Source organism: Amblyraja radiata, chromosome 3 (assembly GCF_010909765.2).
Source record: "Amblyraja radiata isolate CabotCenter1 chromosome 3, sAmbRad1.1.pri, whole genome shotgun sequence".
In the NCBI taxonomy this organism is placed as follows: Eukaryota; Metazoa; Chordata; class Chondrichthyes; order Rajiformes; family Rajidae; genus Amblyraja; species Amblyraja radiata.
In genome coordinates, this window is record NC_045958.1 from 36,906,388 (window position 1) to 36,932,356 (window position 25,969).

Sequence of the window (25,969 nt, forward strand, 5' to 3'; positions counted from 1 at the left end):
CTGGGGAAAAGGAATAGGTGATGTTTCTGGTTGAGACCCTTCTTCAGACCTCTTCACTCCTTGGATAAACCATCAACATTGCATGTTGTACAGAGTTAATGGATCCCTGACCATCAAATTTCGCAATATTTCCTTTTATTTTCAAAAATGCTTTATTAATGAAGTGACAACTTTCAATTAAAAAAAACATTAGCTTCAAAAAGCCTTTAACTCACCAGTCATTGCGAAATAATAAAATGGTTATTGGAGAAACCCTAGAAAATTGCTGTACAAAAAACTGCCAAAGCAAGCTCTAGTAAATTGGAAGTGCAAGACCAAGTGGAAGAAACATCTGAATCCCAGGCCAATGTCACACCTATGAACCCAACAGGAGACAAACACATTTCCCAGAATTGTAACATAATAAAAGGACTAAAATGACTACCTGCAGAGGCCAGCTAACATCTGCAGCCTGGTAATCACCACTGCTTCTTATAAGTACTCGTACAATCTGTGACAGCTTAATTTCTTAACCTGCAGTCCTGAATATGCTCCTGTGTAGACTGGATCATGTAATTTATCATAGTTGAATTAGTCAGTTTGATCATAATTATGTGGTATTATTGGTCTTAAATCAACAAGATTATGGTGGAGACTGGCATCTGGATTGATCATTGATATGAACCCAGATTTAGGACAGATGATCGCTGCATTCTCTCATCCATTCCCTCACTGACATTCAATCTCTCCTTTTTCCTTATCTATTACACATGTTAAGACTTTTTTCATTGTTTCCTAGCCGACTCTCATACTTGGATATGCCTTTCCAGTGATTAACATTAACATTGCCATCCATTGATAATCATCACTAATCCTTCAACACATCTATTTTAATGCATTCCCAGAGCAAAAAGCACACCTTGGCTCCAGCCCCCTTTGGAGAATTCTTAGTCTGATGAACAAAATTTAAAAAAACTTCGATAATAACCCTGTTTGGAAACCTTATCCCAGCAAATCAGACCCACTGTTAATGTGTATATCAATCCAGGTTATTCCCTCTTTATAAACCATAAGGAAAAAATATTCCTTATAGCAAATCACAGGAGCTTCTGCAGAAATCTGCCCACATTTGGAAAAAAATGGCTGATGACCAAAATAGATTGTTTCATAGAAGGAACTTCTTTGATTTGTCATTACGTCTCGAAGTGTAATTTCTTTGTTGTTAACTTTTTTTTATTACATCCATGCTACATAAGAACTGATAACAATCCTGGTTGCTTTGCCAAAACCAATTAGTAGCATAAAAAGGAAGTAAAGCAGAATGCAAGACACAATGAATTAGCATATCTTAAACTTCACTAGCTTCCAACTTCACTTCATTACTTTCTCCACCTCAGCTGTTGCAACCCCTACTCTTCTACCCAGCGTCTCACCTTTATAATCTCAGTACTTCTACAGCTCTGTATGGAATCCAATGCAAGCAATAGTGGCTTTGCACAGCACACTTTGGTGCCCCCAAATTGATTAAACATTCTCAATGTTTAAAATTTCCCTCAGCCTTGCCACATTCCCCCTTCCTAGCCTCTAGTTGAACTGCAAAGAAATCTACATTCTTCCATCTCCTTGTCTTGCAAATCTCTCCCTCTGCTCATCGGCTACTTTATCATAGGTTAGGCCCTATGGTTTTGAAATTACAATGCTCAGTCAAGGGCGTGGTTGTTTCAATTGCAGGTGCACTAATGCAAATGCCTCAAGCTTCACTAAACAGATGGCGTGGGAAGTATGGAGAGTCATAGGCCTGGGCCAACAGTTGAAATCAGGTAATTAACCCCTCGTTAAACCCACCTTTCAACTCCAACTATCTAACACCACCTACAATTTGGTGCCAGTTTACCTGATGACACTGATGAGACTTTTTTGACCTACATGCTATTTTTTATTGTCTTTCATACCTTGTATGCAATAATGTAGAAACTGATTTGTTAAGTAAATTACTAGTATTTTTGTGAAGAGTTTAAAGGCCAAATATGATTTCTCAGAGAGAAGTTTATTTTGGCTTGCTGATTAAAATGGTTCTTTAACCGGGCCGTTATGGAAACCTTTATAAACTGAAGCCAATTCAATTAATTATAGTCACCCAGAGCCATATTTCTGCTTTACCAATCCAAAAGGTCAAAAGCAAGAACAGGTCATTCTCAACTTCCCATAAATGTAAATATCCCTACAAATGCAGAGTTAGAAAGTAACAAGCTATGAAATCAGGTGGGCATTCAAATTACAACACAAGCAAACATATTTAACCCCATGTATACATTCATTTTTCATGTGTGAATTGACTGAATAACTTGCGTGCCAAAAAGAATTGAATGTGTATCATTGCACAATCACTAATTTTCAACAACGAATCCATAACTACATACTTACAACTAGTTTGGCATCTCCCTTTATGTATACTCTATCCTTGGAACTGATGGAACTTTTACCCAGAAATGAAAAAAAAACTTTCCAAAATGTGTGAACGTTGAAAATTTTCAAATAATTTATCGACTTCATGCTCACATCCATTTTAATTTCTGACCTTCGTCCAAGCCCTGTTTCTATCATCAATGGTAATCTTTAGCCACTGAACCCTCCATATCTCTACCCCTCCAAAAACATAGAAAGCCCAATTAGAGGTAATTTTGGATATTTCCTTATTTTTTGTGCTCATTACCATTCCTTCTGCATTTACATGGACTGTATACAAGATATGGTACAGGTTCCTGAAGGAGAGGAAGGAACAGAGAAGTGTTTGCACTTCAGTGATTACCTGCTTATTGAAGAATTTTCAAATGCAAATAATTAAATAAGATTTTGGTCCAAATTTGCCTTATAGAACCTGGTTATTTACAGTTAGTATTTAAGCCTTCAATTTCATTAAATGCATGAAATTCCAGAAATAATTGGAAATAGGTTAGAAGGGCAGTATTAATTTTTTTAAATTACATAACACCTCAGTACACATGACAATAATAAACCTAAACCTGAACCATAGGCATGATGTTTGCTTTAAGGCTTTTTCTAAAGATGGACCAAAAAAACATCACCACTGGGCTGACCAGAGGAAAATCAGACCAGGCAGAATGTATAAATGTCAAGTAAGAGCTCGTCAAGTAGAATTCACATTCTATGATTGATGTGGATAAAAAACACTGAACATATGTATTATTTTCATATGTGGCCCTTGTCCATTCTTTATTTCTTTATTCCCGACTAGAAAAGACAATTCCACCCTGATTTTGTCAACATTTCCATTCAACTTCTATTATATGTATAGCATATCTATGTCAACAACAGGGTAACAAGTAATATTTAGAACAGCATCTGAAAAATGCCAATAAGCCATCAATTTTTATTTCCTTTTTATGAGAGTTGAAGACAGTGCATTAGGAACTTCATTTTACCTCTTTAGGGATGTTTGTGTACAGGGATGCACGTAATTCCGTATCAAAGTGGAATACTTGTTCTTGTGAAAATGTAAGCTTTTCAGTAGGTTACTGTGAGACTTGTATGTCAACCTCGGTTTTTGATGAAGACCTGTGCATTGAATGATTTTGGAAAACATTCCACATTACACCTAACCCCCCCCCCCACCCCTCCATGTTATAAAACATAAAACTGACATGGCAACATACACACATGATGCTTATATGATTGCTAGCCTACCATAATTGACAGTGAGTCACATAATGCTTGGACTAAAGGTAGAAATCTTAATCCTGCATCTTCATAGATGGAAAGAAATTGCAAAATATTAGTTTCAAGAAGATATTCCAGAACATACTGGCTTTGATATAAAAAAATCAATCAATGAAGTGCTTCTTGTCAAAGATGCTCTAATGATAACACTGGGGAATTGCAAAGATTTCAAAGCATTATAGGAGATCATAAAGGTATGAGGAGAGCAATCAAGGTTGTGTTTGAAAACAAGTATGAGAATTTTTTAAATTCTGGCACATTTTAACCAGGAAGCAATGTAGGACAATGAACGCATGGAAAAAACAATTGTGGGAAGTGGTCCAGGAGTCTATTGAAGCGGTCAAATCTTCTGATGGCAAAGATATGGATGAGGGTTTCAGCAGCAGATGACCTGCGGCAGATGCAAAATTAGTTGTTGTTAAAGACAAAAACATTGATTAGATTGTATTGGTAATTGCATTTAGGTGCAGTTGCAAGCTCACTCAGGCATTCAATGATCACAACAAATTTGTGGACCATCTGGCTGCATCATACATCAACCATTTAAGTTCGCCAGTGGCAATAGCTGGCAAATGGAGTTTGTGGCAAGGACTAAAATTGATGCCTTAGATACTCTCAGTATTTAGTTAGTGAAAATTTCTGCTTGTCCAGTACTGGATGTTAGATTACCAGTCCTAACCTTCAGTGAAAGTGGTGGGGCCAAATAAAAACATGATGCTAATGCAAAACGGATCTTGCCACAAATGGTATGGTGATTGTTGCTGTGTTTTGTGGGAAAGTCAACAAGAGACAACATGATAATACGAAAATAGGACAGGGCCATGGAATAATTCTTGAAGAAACATCATAGATAATTGTGGAGTTTGGAAGAAAAACCATTGCAATGGTTTTGTGTTGTGGTCTCTGAACAAAACATTAAAAAATACATAACTGGCGCTGTATATATTTATGGAGCAAAGGCACTGTATTCATCGATGGTTTTGTGTTAAAGTACACATTTAGATCAAAGATTTTAGATCAAAGACTGCTTGGCTTGAGACCAGCAGTCAAATACCGGCATACTGCAAGCTGAAATGTTCTCCTGGTAAGGAATGTACTAAATGATTATCAAACTTGTTAATGTGCAGTGGAAGTGATGATGCTTGTTCTCTTCAAAACATTTTTTGCAAGACTAGAGTTTGGCATTGTAATGAGGTTTTTTATTTGAAAAGGGAAGCACAGGAGCACACAGTCTGTGTATGAGTTGATGCAATGCTAAGCGGCATTCTGGGAAAGTGTTGCTTTCCAATCTAAATGTTTGGCCTGCTGTCAACCTCTCCACACCCCCAATTGCCCCCCCCCCCCCCCCTCCCCCCACCTAACGTTCAATGTAACGGTATAAGAACTATTCTATGATGTAACTGCTATGTTTTATGCATACGTTAAACCATCCCATGTAGATACTGAGCTTAGTTCTACAAGATAAAAATGCTAGCATTGAAAGGGGACATGTAGGTCTAGAAGCAATTTAAAACTATTGTGCTTTCAAATGCCCGTGTGTTGGCTACATTTCTCTTTTACCCTATTTTCCTCATTCCACGTTGAACTACTTTAGACCTTTTACCAAAAGGAAACTAATCATATTTCTCAGTAAGATGTATAAAATATTGGGTATTTTGGCTATCTAAGGCTCCTTTGCCTTTTTTGTGAATCAATTGACTTCCAGGAAGTTAACCATCACATTGACAATTAAACTTATAGCTTGTGGCTAAGACTTGCTTTGCTTCGAATAATCACGAACATTATATTAACTCCTTTCTGCATAAAGTCTTAGATTATCAAACTTAGTAGAACGCTTCTAAGGTCACAATCAATTTTCACTTAATTTTTAATGATATTACTAACATTTGTAAAGCCATCAACCATTGCTGTTATAACCTACAGATGAACATAAAGGAAAAAGTAAATGGCTGTTGAGGTCTTTCTTTGTACACATGCATTATATACCACTAAAAGTGCCCTGTGGTCAACGTTAGCTTTTTAATCCCCTTTTCTTTGTTAGATATATTGTTATATTTAAAAGTTTCTTAAATTAAATCAGTAGGAATGTTTTATATCTAATTGATGGCAAAATATACGTTTCTGATCCTGTATGTTCATTGGATCTTTAAAAAGGAATTAGTCACATGTGACTATAGGTCTTTCAAAATGTGACAATGGGAGGACAGAAATGCAAAAATGCTGCAGAATTGCACTGGATATTCATTTATGGGAAGAAAATAATCACCTTTGTTTTAATTAAAGCAAAGATCCAAAACACTGGAAATGTAACCTCAACAAGTCTGTCTCTTGTAGTCTCTGTACTGTAAAATAATTCTTTTAATATAACACACTGTTTCACTGTTTTGGTCTGTGGTTATTTTTGCATTGTTATTCACATTTTATCATCAGTAACTGGCCATTTCTAGATACAAATTGCTAGGCGATTAGCATTAAATATTTTGTAGTGTTTATATAATGATATTAAAATATAAACACCAAGTTGTATGTCCAAACTTGGGAGAAGAGCCTACAAAGATTTCCATTTTCGAGTAAATGCAGAAACTGTTGGTGTTATAACATAAATATTTGACAGTTATGTCATGACAGTATGAATAAACCAGAGTTGGCTAGACCTGGCATTCCGGGGCTGCACAGGTCAAGAAATATTTACACTTTCACGCCTTGAGTGCATTACAACGCTGATAAATGGGGGCTTTGTTATGTTTCCAAAATCTCAAAACTGAATGAATCATGCACAGCCAAAGAAACACACTTGCTATGTTGAAGATGTCTTCCACTTCCCCTCCCCCCCCCCCCCCCACATTCCTCAACATCAGTTACTTTCATGTGCAAATTAATAAGGATTTTCAACAGCCAGCATATCAACCACTCTTTTATTCTGATTGGCATTATCGTAAATCAAATTATTTGTAAATCAAATAACATTTACATTTATTCGTGCCCTGATGCCTTCAAGTTATAGCAAAATGAAAGATGGCAAAATATGTCCAAGCCTCCAGAGTTGATTAATTTGGCAGTTGCCAACATGGTACAGGAAAACTATTTGCTATCTGCACTGCACGCTCATTTTAAAATCCTGTGCAGATTATAATCTTCAAAATACCTCTATTTATTAGCTTAACTTCTAGAAAGAAAATCTTTCATTGACATGGTATTTCAAACATACAAATAAGAAGTACCAGATATATTGAGCAGGAGAGGAGAGAAAAATTCAGGTCATAAATCACAAATTGCTGGAGTAACTCAGTGAGTCAGGACAGGTGCCATTTTGGGTTGGGACTCTTCTACAGTCCAATTGTATTGGGGGGAAAGAAAGCTGGAAAAGAGGTGGAACAAAGACTTCCAAGTAATATGTGGATACAGGTGAAGGAGCCTTCAGTGGTTCACCAGATTTAGGGAAGTGCAACATTGGGCACTCTGATAGCAAAAATATGCCAGAGACACGGAGTGTTAGGTTATGATTGTAGGGCAGTGGTTGTTGAGTAACTGTTGTCCAGGTAACCTTTGCAGGGCCAGGGGGAACACCTGCTGGCTCCAAAGGTCTAACTGAAAGCTTGGGCAGCTTTAGTAAAACTAGTTAATAGTGTGTATTCCAAAAAAAAATTCCTTAGTGGTAATCTATGTAGATTCGAGAATAAAAATGTACATATTAAATAAGATCAGTCTAAATGAAGCACAAGCTTAGGTTGCCTTGTGGCGCCTCTGTCTAAAGGGCAATAAGCATCCTATTTTGAGGACATTGTCCCATATGAACACATTAAGAGTCACAACAAATTGATAAATATAATTGTGTCGGAAGGAACTGCAGATGCTGGTTGCAAGCGGAGATAGACAGAAAAAGTTGGAGTAACTCAGCGCGTCAGACAGCATCTCTGGAGTAAAGGAATAGGTAACGATTTGGGATGACCAGAAATGTCACCTATTCTTTTTCTCCAGAGATGTTGTCTGGCCCGCTGAGTTACTCTAACTTTTTGTGTATATCTTTGATAAATATAATTATTGTATTGAATATAAAAAGACAACATGCAAATTTATTTTTTGATTTTAAATGGGTCACCACTGATGTATGTACATGGCAAAAATGTTTCCATGTCAGATTTCCAAAAGTGATGACACCCTAACCCCCCACCCCCGAAGTGCAGCTGCTGAAAATGACTGGACAGTATTCCAGTTTTTGAAATTGGCTTGCGTTACTCCTTGGAGTGGGGTTTAATTGTACTACAACTAGAGCTACTGGAATATAAAGCTCCTGTTTTTATGAAGAGCAAAAAGAGACAATATGAGTAGGTGCTTGCAGTTCATGGGTGTATGAGGTACATACTGTATAGTTGTTATAAACCAGGAATTGATGGGAGATACATAATTCCAGACATTGGGCTGTATGGAGCACGATATGTACCATTGCCTGCACATAGCCTTTACAGTCCCGCAGGTTCTATTGTCGTCAAAGCCTCTGCTGCTGCCATCTCACAGCACATTGTGCCCAGTAAGCAGTAGCAGAGCACAAGTGGCAGATTCTGAAGATCACCCTGTGCTGCCCTAATGTCCTTTAAGAAAGCTTCATGCTCGGAGACATTTAAACATCTGTTCAAGGGGATGCACGCATTTAAAAACTTAATACACAACTACTTAAATATACCTCTCATTGTTAGGTATTTAAAAGGTGAAATTAATAAATTTCCAATTTAGTTGCTTTTCAAATACTGCAGACCTAAAAGTCAACAGGGCATCCAGTCCTTCAACTGGGGACATTTGTGTGGCATTTAGGTTTTTAATTTCTATAAGTTCCAGCCTATTGAAGTTGGCCCATTTGATGGATGAAAGCTTCAATGCTCAGTAACGAACGGCACATCTGAAATCAGCACACTGTCCAAAAGTACATCATCCATGTTTTGGTTGAATTTTCATTTTCAAACACATACACAGAGCACACACATTCATAGATCCTGTATCATGTATTATTACATTGTTCTTTGATTGTATAACATTTAAACTGGAATGGAGGCGCAGAGGGAAGAAAAGAAAAAAACATTTTAAATAATTATTTTGTAGCACATAGAAACATATCTGGGCTTTTCATGATGACATCAATTTGTAATAGACCAATGCGAGGTGGAAAAATAATTTGGAAAATACAAATAGTACTGTTGTATACATGCTTATAGTGAGTTTGGAGAGAAAAATGCAAATACTATTGCATCCTGTTTAAAATAAAAGTGCTGGAAAGGGATGATGATAATATTCAATTTCAGGATGAACATTTTCTAAATCTGACTGCTGAGCTGCTCTCTCTGCATGGACAGACATATATTTTCAAGGGTTTGCAACACCAGCTGACATATTCATGACCATGAATGGCTGAAAAAGATTGCACGTTTAGTTATCAATTGTTTCCCAAAATCATCCATGCTGGTGCATTCTGTGCATCGTATTATTGCTCAAAAAATAGGTCAAACATGTCAGACTTCCCCTAGTTCTAGTCTGAAATTAGTATCTTTCTCGTTCTCATCACTGCTCCATCTTACACTTTGCCATTTTCATCCACAGGATGTGCCATCTGTTCCTTTGATCCAATTCCGATCTATCTGACATCTGACCTACCAATTTAACCGACCTTACCTTCTCGTCTTGGGACTCTTTTAAAACTCATATCATCCCACTAAAAACAAACTGACATCCATCCCTGGGAAATATTAGATTTATTATCATGCTTACTTCCCCACTGCATCCGTCCAAATAGATTTATTTGTCATTGCTTAGAATTGGTTTAATTTCATTAAAGATGTTCTGTGACTGAAATTCAGGTTAAGCGTTTCTCATGTTCTCAGAAAATACCAGCCTTGGGCTTAGTTGGCCACGCCATCCCCTTCCAATCCCTCTCCATCATTACCCAGCAAGTGTGATGCACATGCCAAATTGTTCTCATCTATCATTAATAAGAGAATTGCTTATCATGGTATCTATTCCTGTTCCGGTGTTTAAAAAATCCATCCTTCATCTCCTTGATGTTCAGTCGAATCTATGCTGATAAGATGCATCTCAGGCTGGTATGGCAATCGCTCAGTTCTTGACCGCCTGAAACCGCAGAGTGTGGTGCACACCGTCCATTCCATCGCAAGCTCATCACATCTTTCTATCATCTCCATCTGCATGATGCGTTTTATCATGAACATTTGAAGTATCGTCATGAGTTATAAACCTTGTGTAAACCCAGACAACCAAATATAAGAATATCTTCCCCACTTCAATCAATCTCCTGAACTGATCTCCTTTTGCCTGGAGCTGTGGCACATACTCTTATTCTACCTCATTCTGTAATTGCACAATAGTATTTTATTTTGCACAACTTCAGACTGCATTGCAATTGTTGCATCATGCTGGTGCTTTGCATTCATCATTGTGTGTACTCTGTGGGCTTCATGCAGACAAGGAATTTTATTACACCTTTTTTTTAAATCAAAACATTTATTCAATTATTAAAAAATAATAATTACACTACAATAAAACAAGCCAGAACCCACCACCAGAATACAATACAAACATATATCCATAATAACCTACTATACAACTATGATACAATCCTTATTGAGGATACATTCAACACCCTTCGGAGCCCAGTGGTCCCAGAACTCCCTCTGGGTGCCCATGGACAGGGCGTATTCCCTTTCTAACCGCACCTGGGCATGGACATATCTCCGGAAAAGGGGCAGGCAGCCGGCTCGGGTAGAGCCCTCCACCGCCTGGCGCCTTGACTCGCGGATGGCCAGCTTGGCCAGGCCCAGGAGCAACTTTTATTACTCCTTGACGTATGACATAAACATCTGAATCTATTCTGAATCTGAGGCGAGATTCCCCGCAAGTCACATGAGCAAGCTTGCGACAAACTGTATAGGTAACACATAGACACTCAAACTTCCTACTCGTACCCAGATGTGTATTGTCTGGCGTTATGCACCACAGTGCATAAAACATGGCAGATGCACAAAATGAACAAAAGTTTCACAATTCACACGGCAAGACCCTGATTTTTCGAGAATGCTTCAATTTTTAAATAGTAATTGGATTGTAAAATGCACAAAAAGATATCCTTTACAAATCGCCTACACTTCACAAGCACCACAGATGCGATTGTGAGATTGCCCTATAAATGATTTATCAAACAGCTGCAATAAACATAACTATTTTACTGGTTTTCTGCAATGATTCGTAAACTCTTCACAGTTACAAGCAGTGAATTTAATTTCCTAGATGTGAAATATTTTAACCATTTTGGGTTTCATGATCTTCAATCGTTTCTATTTTTGCCACTGCCACCTAGTCATCAATATGTTTAAACCACTAAAATATTCAGGAAGTTTGTTTAAGAAGGAACTGCAGATGCTGGAAAATTCAGGAACATTGTGTAAACTGTAAAGCAGTGCCAAAGCACATATCTTATTTAATAGAAATATCAGAATATTCCAGATATGCTTTAGATCAGATCTATTTACACTTAAGCAACATCACATGGGTAAAACTGTATCTATGCTTAGGGAAAAAGAAATCCTGTTGTTTTAATCTGGGCAAATTGGATAAGGTGGGAGTCTTTATTTAAATTGCGGTGGTGAGTTACAAATAAAGTTATTTTTGAACTTCGCACTTTCTTCTCCCCCCACCATAATCAGTCTGAAGACCTATCCATGTTCTCCAGAGATGCTGCCTGACTTACCCCACCACTTTGTGTCCGTTTGTGTATTACCCAGCACCTGAAGTTTCTAGTTGATTATTGTGTGCAATAATCTCATTAGAGCAAATGGGAAATTGGAATTAAGAGTTTTATGCAGATAAATATTTGAATGACCTTAAGTAGAAACTGAAGTTAGTCAGCAAACTTTAAGAAATGTCATTACCTGATGATGCCACCAAACTAACAAATGAAGATGCAGAGAACAGCAGATGCTGGAATCTCAAGCAAAACACAAAGTTCTGTAATGCAGCAGATCAGGCAACATCTATTAAAGAAATAGACAGATCGGGGTTCTTCTTCAGACTAATTATAATGGGGTGAGAAACCTGGAGAAGCGAGTCTGTCCAGGGTCTCTCTGTAGCTAATAACCTCTAATCTAGGCAGCGTTCTAGTAAACCTCCTCTCCACATTTTCCAAAGCCTCCACATTCTTTCTGTAATGGGACAACCAGAATTACAGATAAAACTCAAAATGTGGTCTAACCAAAGTCCCACAAACCTGCATCATGACTTCCTGACAATAATCTCTAACCATATCTATAACTGACAAGTCTGCCTGTGGGGTTATCACAATGATAAGTTCATAAAATGGCTTTTGGTCAGGCCATAGTTTACCCACAAAATGTGTATACTGCAGATACTTGCCATGCAATGTCTCCTCCACAATGATTGCTCCCAGACAATGCGGAATTGGTTCCATGGAAAACTGGTAACAAGAGTCTGAAGGGAATATTCTACCGGAAGAATTACTCAGAATTTTATATCTTCCAAAAGGTAAAAAAGAGAGGAAAACCCAAAACTTTGACAAGCAGGAGGACAGAGAGCTGGTTGGATTGTTTTTTTTCTTTAACAAAGTAGAAGCACATAAGGCAAATGGTCTCACTTGATGCTGTAAAGTTGTATCACGCAGCCCAATTAAGAAAACCGTACATTTGGCTCGTTCGCTCTGTTCACTCTGTTCCTCAATACTCCCTAATGCCCCTGTCCCACTTAGGAAACCTCTGGAGACTTTGCGCCCCACTCAAGGTTTCCTTGTGGTTCCCGGAGGTTTTTGTCAGTCTCCCTAATGGTCGAAAGTGGTTTCCTTCCACTACCTGCAACCTCCGGCAACCACCTTCAACTAGCATCACAACCGGCTTCGACTAAAAAATTACCGATTTAAAAAAGGCAATCTATTTTTAGTTGTGGCCGGTTTTGAATTTTTTGAAATAATGGCCGGAACATAGAAGAACCGGAAACCACTTTCGACCATTAAGGAGACTGACAAAAACCTCCGGGAACTGCATGGAAACCTTGGGTGGGGTGCAAAGTCTCCAGAGATTTCCGTTCAGGTTTCCTAAGTGGGACAGGGGCATAAGACCCTACCTTTTGTGTGTGCACGGCCTACTTAATAATCCTCCCAAAGTACATCATCCAGTTCCTAACAAGATTAAATTCCATTTTCATTATGCAGCCTTCCATTATTCTCACTATCAACAATACCAGTTTTCATGTCGCCTGTAAACATACGAATCACACCTCCTTCATTCATATCCAGATTGTTAATGTATATAACACACAATTAAGTTTCTGGACCTGTGATACACACTGGTCACAGACTTCCAATCACAAAAAACAACCCTCCACCATCATCCTTTGGCTCCAATTACCAAGCCAATTTTGGATCAATAGACAATAGGTGCAGGAGTAGGCCATTCGGCCCTTCAAGCCAGCACCGCCATTCAATGGGATCATGGCTGATTACTCCCAATCAGTACCCCGTTTCTGCCTTCTCCCTATATCCCCTGACTCCGCTATTTTTAAGAGCCCTATCTAGCTCTCTCTTGAAAGTATCCAGAGAACCTGCCACCACCGCCCTCTGAGGCAGAGAATTCCGCAGACTCGCAACTCTCTGTGAGAAAAAGTGTTTCCTCGTCTCTGTTCTAAATGGCTTACCCCTTATTCTTAAACTGTGGCCTCTGGTTCTGGACTCCCCCAACATCGGGAACATGTTTCCTGCCTCTAGTGTGTCCAAACCCTTAACAATCTTATATGTTTCAATAAGATTCCCTCTCATCCTTCCAAACTCCAGAGTATACAAGCCCAGCCACTCCATTCTCTCAGCATATGACACTCCTGCTATCCCGGGAATTAACCTTGTAAACCTACATTGCACTCCCTCAATAGCAAGAATGTCCTTCCTCAAATTAGGGGACCAAAACTGCACACAATACTCCAGGTGTGGTCACACTAGGGCCCTATACAACTGCAGAAGGACCTCTTTGCTCCTATACTTAACTCCTCTTGCTATAAAGACCAACATGCCATTCGCTTTCTTCACTGGCTGCTGTACCTGCATGCTTACTTTCATTGACTGATGAATAAGGACCCCCCAGATCCCGTTGTACTTCTCCTTTTCCCAACTTGACACCATTTAGATAATAATCTGCCTTCCTGTTTTTGCTACCAAAGTGGATGACCTCACATTTATCCACATTAAACTGCATCTGCCCACTCCCCCAACCTGTCCAACCCTGCATTCTCATAGCATCCTCCTCACAGTTCACACTGCCACCCAGCTTTGTGTCATCTGCAAATTTGCAAATGTAACTTTGAATCCCTTCATCCAAACCATTGATGTATATTGTAAATAGCTGCGGTCCCAGCACCGAGCCTTGCGGTACCCCACTAGTCACTGCCTGCCATTCTGAAAGGGACCCGTTAATCCCTACTCTTTGTTTCCTGTCTGCCAACCAATTTTCTCTCCATGTCACCACTCTACCCCCAATACCATGTGCCCTAATTTTGCCCACCAATCTCCTATGTGGGACCTTATCAAATGCTTTCTGAAAGTTCAGGTACACTACATCCACTGGCTCTCCCTTGTCCATTTTCCTAGTTACATCCTCAAAAAACTCCAGAAGATTAGTCAAGCATGATTTCCCCTTCGTAAATCCATGCTGACTTGGACTGATCCTGTTACTGCTATCCAAATGTGCCGCTATTTTATCTTTTATAATTGACTCCAGCAGGGATTTTGCAGGTTGATGTATAAAATAGCTGGAGGTTGGATGGAATGAAAAGTTAGGATTCGCAAGTCATAGTAGTTTGTAGGTTATCAAAATGAGGTTGCATGGGTTTCTTACAGCCCTTCAGAAAGCAATGATACATTTCAAGAGACAGGTAGGCTCTCTGCCACTCAGGTTTGTATCATCAGCGAACATGAATATATTACACTTGATCTCCTTGCAAATTCAATGTTATAGATTATAAAATCATGTGATAGGGGCAGAAGTAGGGCATTTAGCCCATCAAGTCTACTCCGCCATTCAATCATGGCTGATTTATCTCTCCCTCTTAACATCTTCTAATAATGAACAGCTGGAGCCTTACAGGACCCTACCAGTCACAACCTCCCGACTAGAAAATTATCCACTTGTTTCTGCTCTCTTTCCTGTCCAGTAACCAATCCTCAACACTTGCTGGTGCATGCTCCATGATTTCAAAATACTCCATTTTGTTCAGTATCCTTAATGAAGGCTTTCTGAAGGTCCAAATGCATTGATTCTCCGTTATTTATTTTACTCGTAAAACCCCCATGCAAACAAATTGATTATTCCCACATAATTTCTCTTTCGTAAATCCATGTTAAGTCTGCCCAATTCCTATCTTAATTTTCATGGTAATAGTGGAGTTATTTGCTCTGCATAACTCCTGCAGATTTCCAGGATCCCTGGCTGGGAATCTGCTCTAGCATGTGTCTGGTTAAATATGGACCATGCACTACGGGCCAGTTGGATTAATGGGAGCAGTCAGCTGCAGAGAGAAGCACGGGTGCTTTTTATTTAATTTTAATTAAGTTAATTGACATTTTTTAATGTTTTGGCGCAGGTTAAAATCTAAGTTATAAAAAATGGGTCCAAATTGATTTCAGACATTTGTATAAAATCATGGGAGAAATAGATCAGGTAGACGCACAGAGTCTCTTCCCCAGAGTAGGGGAATCAAGGACCAGATGGCATAGGTTTAAGGGGAAAAGATTTAATAGGAATCTGAGGGGTAACTTTTTCTCACAAAGGGTGGCGGGTGTATGGAATGAGCTGCCAGAAGAGGTGGTTGAGGTGGGGACTATTGCAACATTTAAGAAACAATTAGACAGGTACATGGATAGGACAGGTTTAGAGGGTTATTGGCCAAATGCAGGCAGGTGGGATTAGTGTAGCTGGGACATGTTGACCTGTGCAGGCAAGTTGGGTCGAAGGGCCTGTTTCCACACCGTAAGACTCTATGACCTATAAGTAGCAGTGATGGCATTGAGTTGGGGTACTAGTTGTCAGTGCCATTCCATCAGGTTACAAGCAGCTAGATAGTCTTGTTGAGAGATGCTGGAGCTGGGCTCCCAGAGAAGGGCTGTGTCCAGGCCATGTTGAAAGAAATGGCATGGCCAGGTGGCAGTCTCCAGCAATCTCATTGCAAGGGAGTAGATCTGCCTAATTGCCGTAGGCAATCCATGGTACCTATTCTGTCAATCCATTAGATCATAACTGATGTCCAGTTAGCTGCCATTGCATTACATTTAACATCTTTATTAACTCAAGTTTCACCTATTTGGATAGTTTAATGCCACCCAATTAAAGTCCTGCCAATTCCTTTTAATATATTGTACACCCCACACCCCCTCCAATGTCTCCATACCATCCCTACCGCTAACTTCAATTGTTTTAGATATTTCTCTTGGAATGTTGAATTAACCAGGCAAAACAGCAGTAGCTAGCTGGAAAGTATTCAGACATTCCAGGAACACTTGCTTTACCAGCACCATGTGTGTGGAACATATGCGGAAGGAGTGCCAAATGTAGAGAAATGCTGGTTGTGGCAGTGGATAGCTGTGTGACTTCACTCCAGGATTTTCCAACAATTTCTGTAATAATATCTGCCAATAATTATGTTGGGCAATTCCTCCTCCAAACCAACCTGGCTCAGTCTTGCACTCTTACCTCAGAGGACTGCAAATTCAAGTCCCACCCAGGGAATTGATACGTAGATACATCAGTGCAGCACCATGACAGAAATGGAAGTGTGATCTCTTTCAAATGAGGCATTAAGCTGAAGCTCTGCATGAAAATAATAGATTGAAATAGAGCATGGAGTTATCTTTATTAAAGGCATTAAAACAGATTACTAATCCTGTATACCATTCCAGCGTGTAGGACCAGAGTTTGCATACATTGGTTGCCATGCCTATTTACTTAATAAGGTTTATTTCCTATTAAATCATCTACTCATCCTGTCTTTACTTTCAATTCTATTCTCGTTACTTATTTCCAATGTTCTGCTTTTTAAATGCCATTGCTATTGTTTTAAATTCTCTTAATCAAGGAAAATCTATATTAATTCAAATCATTTTTGTTTCATGGAAATAAAAGTAATTCTAAGCAGAGATCACAATCACATTACCCCAAAGTGCTTCAGAGCCAACTAATTACTTGTAACTGTGGCCATTGTAGTAACATGGGCTACATTTGTAAGTAACAAGGTCTTTTGCTATCGGGAGCTATCCAAATCAGCACTTGAGTCGTTAAATAGGGAATTCCCCAGCCTAATATTAGGCTACAGAACACGGGTCAGTGATTATAAATTATAAAGAAAACTGGGGAGTTGAATATCCTTGTTAATTCTCCCTGTCCTCTCCTGTAATGTGGGGGATCAATGGCTCCTTTAGAGAAAAGGCAAATTATACAACTTGTACTTTTTGTAATATTGAATAAATGAATAAGAATGAATAAGTTTAGTTTATTGGCCAAGTAATCACATACAAGGAATTTGCCTTTCTGCTCCACCCGCGTGACAACACGACATACAGTGACAGTTAGGAATTACACATAAAACATTAAACATTAATAATAAAACATTATTGATGAAACATGTGAATTAAATAATATACCAGAGCAAAAGGAGGCTACAGATTTCTGGTTATTGAGTAGCTACTACTCGTGGAAAAAAGCTGTTTTTCCAGCTTTTCCAAGAATATATTTTTTCTGGGTGAGAGCGGAAGGTGTCTACCAACCTCCCACTGAAATTAAAATGAAGATTCAGAAGAAAAACTGCAGAAATGGTATTTGACTGTTTCTAAAGGGATGGAACAGCTTGGGCCATAATGCAGTTTACAAGTTACATGGCAATTAGAACCTTAGAAAATCCTTGGGTTAAGGATATATATAAATTAGAGACCAGGATTATATACAAAGTAGGTGTTAGAAATTAGCAAAACCTGATACAAATAATCAATTATTCAAGCCCAAACCATATTGGTGAGGGAAATTCCAAGACTATTAAAAGCAGACAGCTGCGATTCACTTATTGTGAGGTGGCAATGTACAGTGTCATCAGTCAGTCAGCTATCACTGCTGGTCCTCAGCTATGTAACTGAAGGGTGGATTACTTCTCTGCCATTTCCTCCACTGGTGGCTATTTTCCATTTGTTTAATACTTTAATGGAACATACATTGACAAGTACAGTCTCGCAGGTGGTGAGCAAAAAGAATCAGATTCTTGTGAGTCAAACATTTAATGACAAAGAGGTCACAATGCTAGGTTTCTTAGCATTTCCAAGGCTCCCGTTATCATGGCACAGTGGCGCAGTGGCAGAGTTGCTGCCTTACAGCGCTTGCAGTGCCAGAGACCCAGCTTCGATCCCAACCGGGTGCTGTCTGTAGAGAGTTTGTACATTCTCCCTGTGACCGCGTGGGTTATCTCTGAGATCTTCGGATTCCTCCTACACTCCAAAGACGTACAGGTTTGTACGTTAATTGACTTGGTATAAGTGTTAATGTGTGTAGGATGTGCCAGGATCGCTGGTCGTTGTGGACTCTGTGGGCCTTGAAGGTAGTTGAGGCCAGTTCATTGGCTATATTTAAGAGGGAGTTAGATGTGGCCCTTGTGACTAAAGGGATCAGGGGGTATGGAGAGAAGGCAGGTACAGGAAACTGAGTTGGATGATCAGCCATGATCATATTGAATGGCGGTGCAGGCTCGAAGGGCCGAATGGCCTACTCCTGCACCTAATTTCTATGTTTCTATGTAAACTAAACTAAACTAAACTAAATCTCACTGGTCCCAATCTCTGGTCACATCCAGTATTGAAATCGGGCTGTGAGAGATCCAAATTCAAATTTCTGGACTATTCTGGTGAAAGTTATTGAAATAATTGACCTGCAGCCTTGCAGCCTTGTGCAAGTTGCAGCATGCAAGGCAAGGGGCAGGCGGTTCAACCAGTAGCAACATTCCATGTCATCACAGTATTCATTGCGAGTCTTTTACTTAATGCTTTAATTTTGTTTTCAATTATTTAATCTGATTTTTATTTCATACTTTAATTTCATGATTAATAAGCCACAAAGCCAAAATAAAATGTTTTGAAAACTTGAATAATTTTTATAGAACTATTAATTCATTTATCACACTATCTTAAAATATGGCCCATAAGTCCAAATCTTTTATCAATTTGCAGCTGCGATTGGAAAAGGTCAGGAGCTAATGTGTTATATGATCATGTTGTTGCTTCAAGGTTTTCTTGTACAGTATTGTTCTATTCAATTCACACTCTTTTTTTTGTTGCATTTTACCTGAATTAATTGATGTGCCCTTAATCTGATTCTGGGTATTGGTTACTCACATGAAAGAGCTGTGAACAAGGTAAATCTGTACAGAAATCAATAATTAAAACATTAGTAGATGCCACAGAGTACAAACTGTGAGAACAAAGTGGCAATACAGGTAGTTCTATAATAATGCAATAGTTGCCTTGCAAAGAGATCTCATGTTATAGAAAATCGCTTTCTCAAAATCATTGTATCATACAGTCAAGCCAGGTATTGCCTGGGTTTTTGATCGGGACATTGACAGACCCATATGATAATCACATAGGATGCCAGTTTCCTGTTTAATCTTCTTGGCCTCGGCACTTGACCTACAATGAAAGGAACCTCAGCCAGACATGAATTTCATGACTTGGTACACGATGTGTCTTGGAGTCTGATCAAGGAACAATGGTCAAAATTTTGCAGTTAACAACTGGTCCTGATAGCTCACCACCTCCTTTTGAATTAGTTGAAATCTGCTTTGAAATCCTCGCAATAGGTATTTTAGGGAATTGTCAGAATCTTTCCCAGTGAGGCCAAACGTGCACCAAGGGAGTAATAATCTAGAGAATCATGACCACCATACATCCGCAGTCTGAAATCAGCAAATGGTTATGACAGGATATGAAACTAGTAAATTAATTATTCCTTCTGGAAGATGGCATGATTAGAGTACTGATAAGACCATGAAACATCTAAAGATTACAAATGATTGATGATCAATATAAAAATCTAAGAAATAGGAAAAAATGAACCAATAAAAGTTCTGAAATCTGAAATTTTGCTTTAGCATGAGAAATTTGAAAATGTTTATTAAAATGAAAATTCCAAAGTGTCACTAATGATGTGAACTTAATACCACTTCCAAAAATATTCCACACTTGTATTAAATTACATAACCACAAAACATGCAATATATAATATTTGTACCTGCAAGCAATTTCAAATACAGTATCCATCAGATATATTCCTTATATTTCAGATCAAAATAATGTTGATGTAAAGCATTGATATTATACTTCATTTCACAGTACCATTTTTTAAAATCACAAGGTACAATATTATTTTAAGATCTAAGTACCAATTATTAAACAAGTAAATGGTTCAGTTTATGACTAACTCATCAGAGGTGGCCTTTGAAGATGCAGTTTTGTGGATCTTGGGAAGCATGTGATCTTATGACATTTTAGTTCCATTAAAATTCAGGTTCTGTTAAAGAATGTAAATGTTAACATCTCGTCTGCAGACACATGTTATTATTTCTTTCATTGTCAGAAGTAGAGCTTGCATGAACACCTACATGACATTGTTCACAGTTATGCCAGAGCAGTGTAGGAACTGAAGCCATTATTGTTATGATGTGATTTGAGGTTCTTTTATATCTAGCTGGATTTGCACAAGGATTTAGAATACCAAACAAAAGTTTCACAGGAACTATAATGTAAACATTTATCGCAAATCTCGATTACTGGCTGTCTCATTCACTTGCTCCCCAATCCCATTTATACTGCTTGTCAAAATGGCTTCCGTTTGCATTCGGAAAATTGATGTCTGTTTATTTAAGTGCTTCAAACACTCTACAGTAACAGAGTGCAGTTCCAGGTTGAAGTATGGTTTAGCATATACAGAACACTTTCAGATCCATCCACATGTTATGATGTGCATCTATTTGAATGGTGAGAGATTTTCAAGATGGTTAAGAGCAGACCTAACTGATCTTGAATTTATATTCAATATGTTACAAAAAGAAAAACAAAAAAAGTTATAAATAGTTATAAATTGCCTCTTAAAACCTTTCTGCATCTCCACGATTTCCATTGCCTATACTCAGCTTCTATTCCATGATCAGCCAATTTAATTTATCTTTTCATCCGCATCTTCCAAATGTCAATTCCAAATGTTATGCTTGGCGTCAGATTTCCCCCTCTCTTTGTTTTGTAAACTACTGGAGGAACTCAGCAGATCAAGCAGCATCTGCAGAGGCAAAGGGATAGTCGACGGTCCAGGTCAAGACCCTACATCAGGACTCAGAGTATAGAGGGAAGATAGCAATTATAAAGTGGTGAGAGGGAGGGATGAGACTGGGGCTGATAGGTGATACTGTAGGTAGGAATAACTGAGGGTGAATTGAACAGATGATCGAAAACAAATGTTTTCATGCTCCATAGTATTGACAACTTCAGCAATTTAATGCATGATATGAATTACTAGCGTTCCTGTGAACATGTTGGCGAACTATATATTTTTCATTCTTGATATGAAATAAACCCAAATCAATTTTTCACTATGATCAATACCCGGCATAATTTTTTAATGTTGTCAACTACAAAATTGCACTAGCACGTTTCATTAATAGTGTCAAAGAGTAATCTTACTGAATATTTCCACAAACTCTGACACTATTTCCATAAATAAAAGTACCGGTAACAAAAGTAACCCTCTGTGGAGGGTATGGACAATCCAGCCTGACCTTGTGTTGTACTTCCGGTGGCGCTGGTGCCAGCAGCCTCCACCTACAGCCCGGTATCTTTTTGTTTTTTTGTTTATTTAGTTATGTAAAAGTGTGTTTTTTTGTGGTTTTTTTTGTGTTTTGATGTGGGGGAAGAGGGTACGGTGCGGGGGATACCGTCCTTCAGCCGCTTCCTGGTGAAGACGCGACTATTATTCGAGTCGCGTCCTCGCCCCCCCCCCCCCCCAGCGGCCTACCTAATGGATTGGCGTGGCCTTTCCTGCCGGGATCGACCAGAGCTCCAGCAGCGGTGGGACAGCGCTGATACATCGCGGGGCTGGCGATGCCTTACCGGGGATCGCCGTCTGGAGACCGGAGTGCTGGACCTGTGGCACCAACATCATGGAGCTGCGGTTTGCGGAGCTCCCAACGCGGGTGGCGCTGATGGACAGCGCGGGGTCCTGCGACTCTGCCCGGCTCGGCCGCAGCGAACTCGGGAGCTGCGGACTCGGGAGCTGCGGACTCGGGAGCTGCGGACTCCGGCTGTGGGAGGCGGCTGATCAGGAGGTCCGAGCCGCTGAGGAGGAGGATGTTCACCGTCGGGGTTCGGCGTTCCACCAGCCCGGCGTGAGGGCCTGAACATCGGGCCACCCGGGGCGGCGACTGCGGGTGCTAGGAAGGCCTCGACCACGAGTGAACATCTGGGAAGAACGGAGGGGAGGCTGGCTGGACTATGGTGCCTTCCTCACCTTGGTGCCACTGTGTTATGTTGTGTCGTGGACTTTCAGTGTTTGTGCTTTTTTTTAAATTCTATTTTATTTTTAATATGTTTTATTATTTATTATTATTTATTTATTTTTATTTTTATGATACTGCCTGTAAGGGAAATTCATTTCGTTGTCTCTAACTGAGACAATGACAATAAATTTGAATACAATACAATACAATACAATACAATAATGTCTGATTCTACAAAGATATGATAAATACAATTGTGGCATATAAGAGGCTTTTGGAAAGGCCCATGGAAGTGCAGGGAATAGAAGGATATGGGTCATGTACAGTCATTTTAACTGTGATGGAGATAGGCGAGAGTGGTGTCAGGGATAGTGAATGGGCATGCAGATCTGATATTACTATTTTAAAAAGTTTTGATTAGAAAACCCAAGATAGAATTCTTAGATAAACAACCTATCCTTTTTTCCCCTGTAAAATGAAATCATCATCAAGATCACTGGTGTAACAACATGGAACAAATGTGTAATAAAATATATAAAGTAAAACGGCAGATGCTGGAAGTCTGAAATGAAAACAAAATGCTGGAAATGCTTGGCAGGTCAGGCAGCATTTGTGGAAAGAGAAACTGTGTCTTCAACCTGAAATATTAATTGGTTCTCTTTCTATAGACACTAAACCTGTTGAGTAACCTTAGCATCTATGATTTTATAAATGTAAAAATAAACTTGTTTCTGTCTACATTTCTATTGGAGGAGAGGTGGTCTTATTTCTGCTCCATGGACGCCAAACATGATCTAATAACTTCTAAAAATTGGAGAGGCTTTTACACATTGGGTATAATTTTTTATATAGTTTCCTTATGCACAGTTACCACGTGTGGAATGATATTTCCATTCCAAGGCCACATTGCATTTACAGGACACATCGCTATAAGGTACACAATTGTGCCTAGAAAATATCTGAAAATATGCAGCACATCAGTTGTGAGAGAGAAAAGACAGCAAAGTTAGTTGAATGTATGACAATTTTTGTTTTGAGGATAGCTTCACAGTTTCAGGCAATTGTTGAAGTCCAACATAGAGACTAGCATCAAGAATCTGACAAAAACCCCGTGGGCTCAACCACCTCCAGGGTGGCCAGCTGTAGACATAAACAATGGCTTTCTTTTTCAAATTTCAGAACAGGTAAAATAATCTTCACTCACACTACTTGGAAACTAGATCAGTGTTGAATCTTATTTATGTGACAAATACTTCTGCTCTGCCTTCCTGAGATTATCATATCCTTCCCACCAAATATATCCTCAGTGTTACAAGGTGTTCTCAAGAGATGTTAATTAGTATGGTATGGCAGCAGGAGCCAGGCGAGTACACACAGCAATCAATCGCAGGACTTTACCGGCTTACTCAGTGACTGAATAAGTCAAACTCTGTTTTTATTATCCGTGTTTTGGGGATTGCATTCTGTGATAACAGCCACTTTTCTGTGAAAACTGACTATCAGGGGCTTAGACTGCAATATACAGAAGGACTGATATTCCTTATAATCGAAGTTTATTATGACAAAATAAGTTCTATTTCCATGCATGAGATTCCTAGGTTTGTATTTTTAAAATGTATGAGATACTTCTATGTGCTGAGCTTTTTGAACACATTGGAGCAGAGAGTGCATATATAATGAGCTTGTGTTGCCAGATCTCAAAAGAAAAATTAGCTACACTGCCATTCAAAATGAGCAGCTTACCTTCAAAATGGCTTCCAGGCACCACCACAAATGGCAGTCATGAGACACCATGTAATGTGCCAGAAGCCCTGTCCCCTTCATGATTCAAAATGTTTAATTAGACAGAGTCTGGCTGATTGATTGGAGCAGCAATGCATCAAAATCTCACAACATAAACACTTCTTAATGCATTTTAAAACCAGATATTCCAACAAAGCCTGAAGATGTGACCTTCAAATAAAGCAGTCTCACCCCTCAAAGAAAAGCAAACTAGCAATCACAGTATATGTACCTGTAAAAAAGGAAATAATGCCTAATTATGTTTATTATAAGCAATCTTTCACACCACTAATGGAGTTTGCAGTCTTAAACGCTCAGGAAAATTCACTCAACGATACCTAACAGTGCAAGATGTGGAGTGCCCAATGCATAACAAAAAACTGAAGATCTTCTAAAAGGTGAATGTTGCAATGCAATGAGAAGTGTAACTTTAATGCTTCAGAGTGCTTTGGTCGAAAAAGTCTTACTGTATTACTCTGCAATTTGGGAATTACAAGGGTCTTAAAACAAAGCCTCAACTAATAAAATAAAATAGCATTCACTGGTTTTAGACAATCACACATTATTCAAAGCAACAAATAAAGCATGTCAGGCAGCATCTGTGGAGGGATTGGAGTAGCCGATATTTCAGGTTGAAATCTCTTTGTGGGTGCTGCCTCACCCATGGAGTTTCTCTGGCAATTTGTTTTTTATGATTCCACTGCCCGCAGTCTCGTTTACCGTGAAGGTAGGAGAGAAGTAGCAGCCAGAAGCAGCGAGAGCTAGTATTGGCTGGAAGTCGGTGAGTCAGAGAGAAAGAAGATTTAAAAAGCGTGCCAAAAACCCGATTTAAGTGTTTATTGTGATTTTAATTTAATTTGTAAATTGGTAAATTGGTGAATTAGGCAATTAATAAGCCAATATAAGCAAGTTTTGCTCTAGGGGAGCGGCCTGTAGGAGAGTGGCCTTGTCGAGGGAAGTGCCTTGTGAGAAAAGTGCGAGTCTTTGACTCAAGAGTCTTCGGCGAGGAGGCTGAGGCAAGGAGGCTACATTTGATTGAAATTTGTGATTTTTGTCTACTGAAGGAATGGCAGGCATGTTGGTGCATTGTGATTCCTGCAGGATGTGGGAAGTCATGGACACCGCTGGAGCTTCTAGAAACTACACCTGCAGAAATTGTATCCAGGTGCAGCTCCTGAATGAACAAGTAGGCGAACTGGAGAAGCAGGTGGATGACCTCGGGGCCATCCGGGAAAACGAGAGTTTCCTGGACAAGACCTACGGTGAGGTCGTCACGCCAAGGATACAGGATGAATGAAAGTGTGTGACTGAGAGAAAGGGGAGAAAATGTGGAGAGCAGGTGATCCAGGCGGCTGCGCCTAATGAAAACAGATACGCCCTCTTGGGAGCTGTCGGGGGAGACAACGCTTCCAGTCCGAGTGGCGGACAGGTCGGTGGCTCCAATCCTAGCGATGAGACTCGACCCTCGAGACCGACATCGGGCAGAGCCATAGTGGTGGGTGACTCCATTGTCTGAGGTGCAGACTGGAGATTCTGTGGCGGAAGGCGAGACTCGAGGATAGTCTGTTGCCTCCCTGGTGCCAGGGTTCAAGATATCATGAACCAAATTCAGAACGTCCTTGAGAGGGAAGGTGAACAGCCGGCAGTAGTCGTGCACGTCGGCACAAATGACTTCGGGAGGAAGAGGAAAGAGGTTTTGCAACTCGAGTTTAGAGAGTTAGGAAGAAGACTGAAAAGCAGGACTTCTAGGGTGGTTATCTCTGGATTGTTTCCAGTATCTTGAGCTGGTGAGGACAGGAACCAGGAGATAGGGGATCTGAATGTGTGGCTGGGGGGCTGGTGCGGGGAGCAAGGATTTAGCTTTATAGACCACTAGGATCTCTTCTGGGGTAGGGGT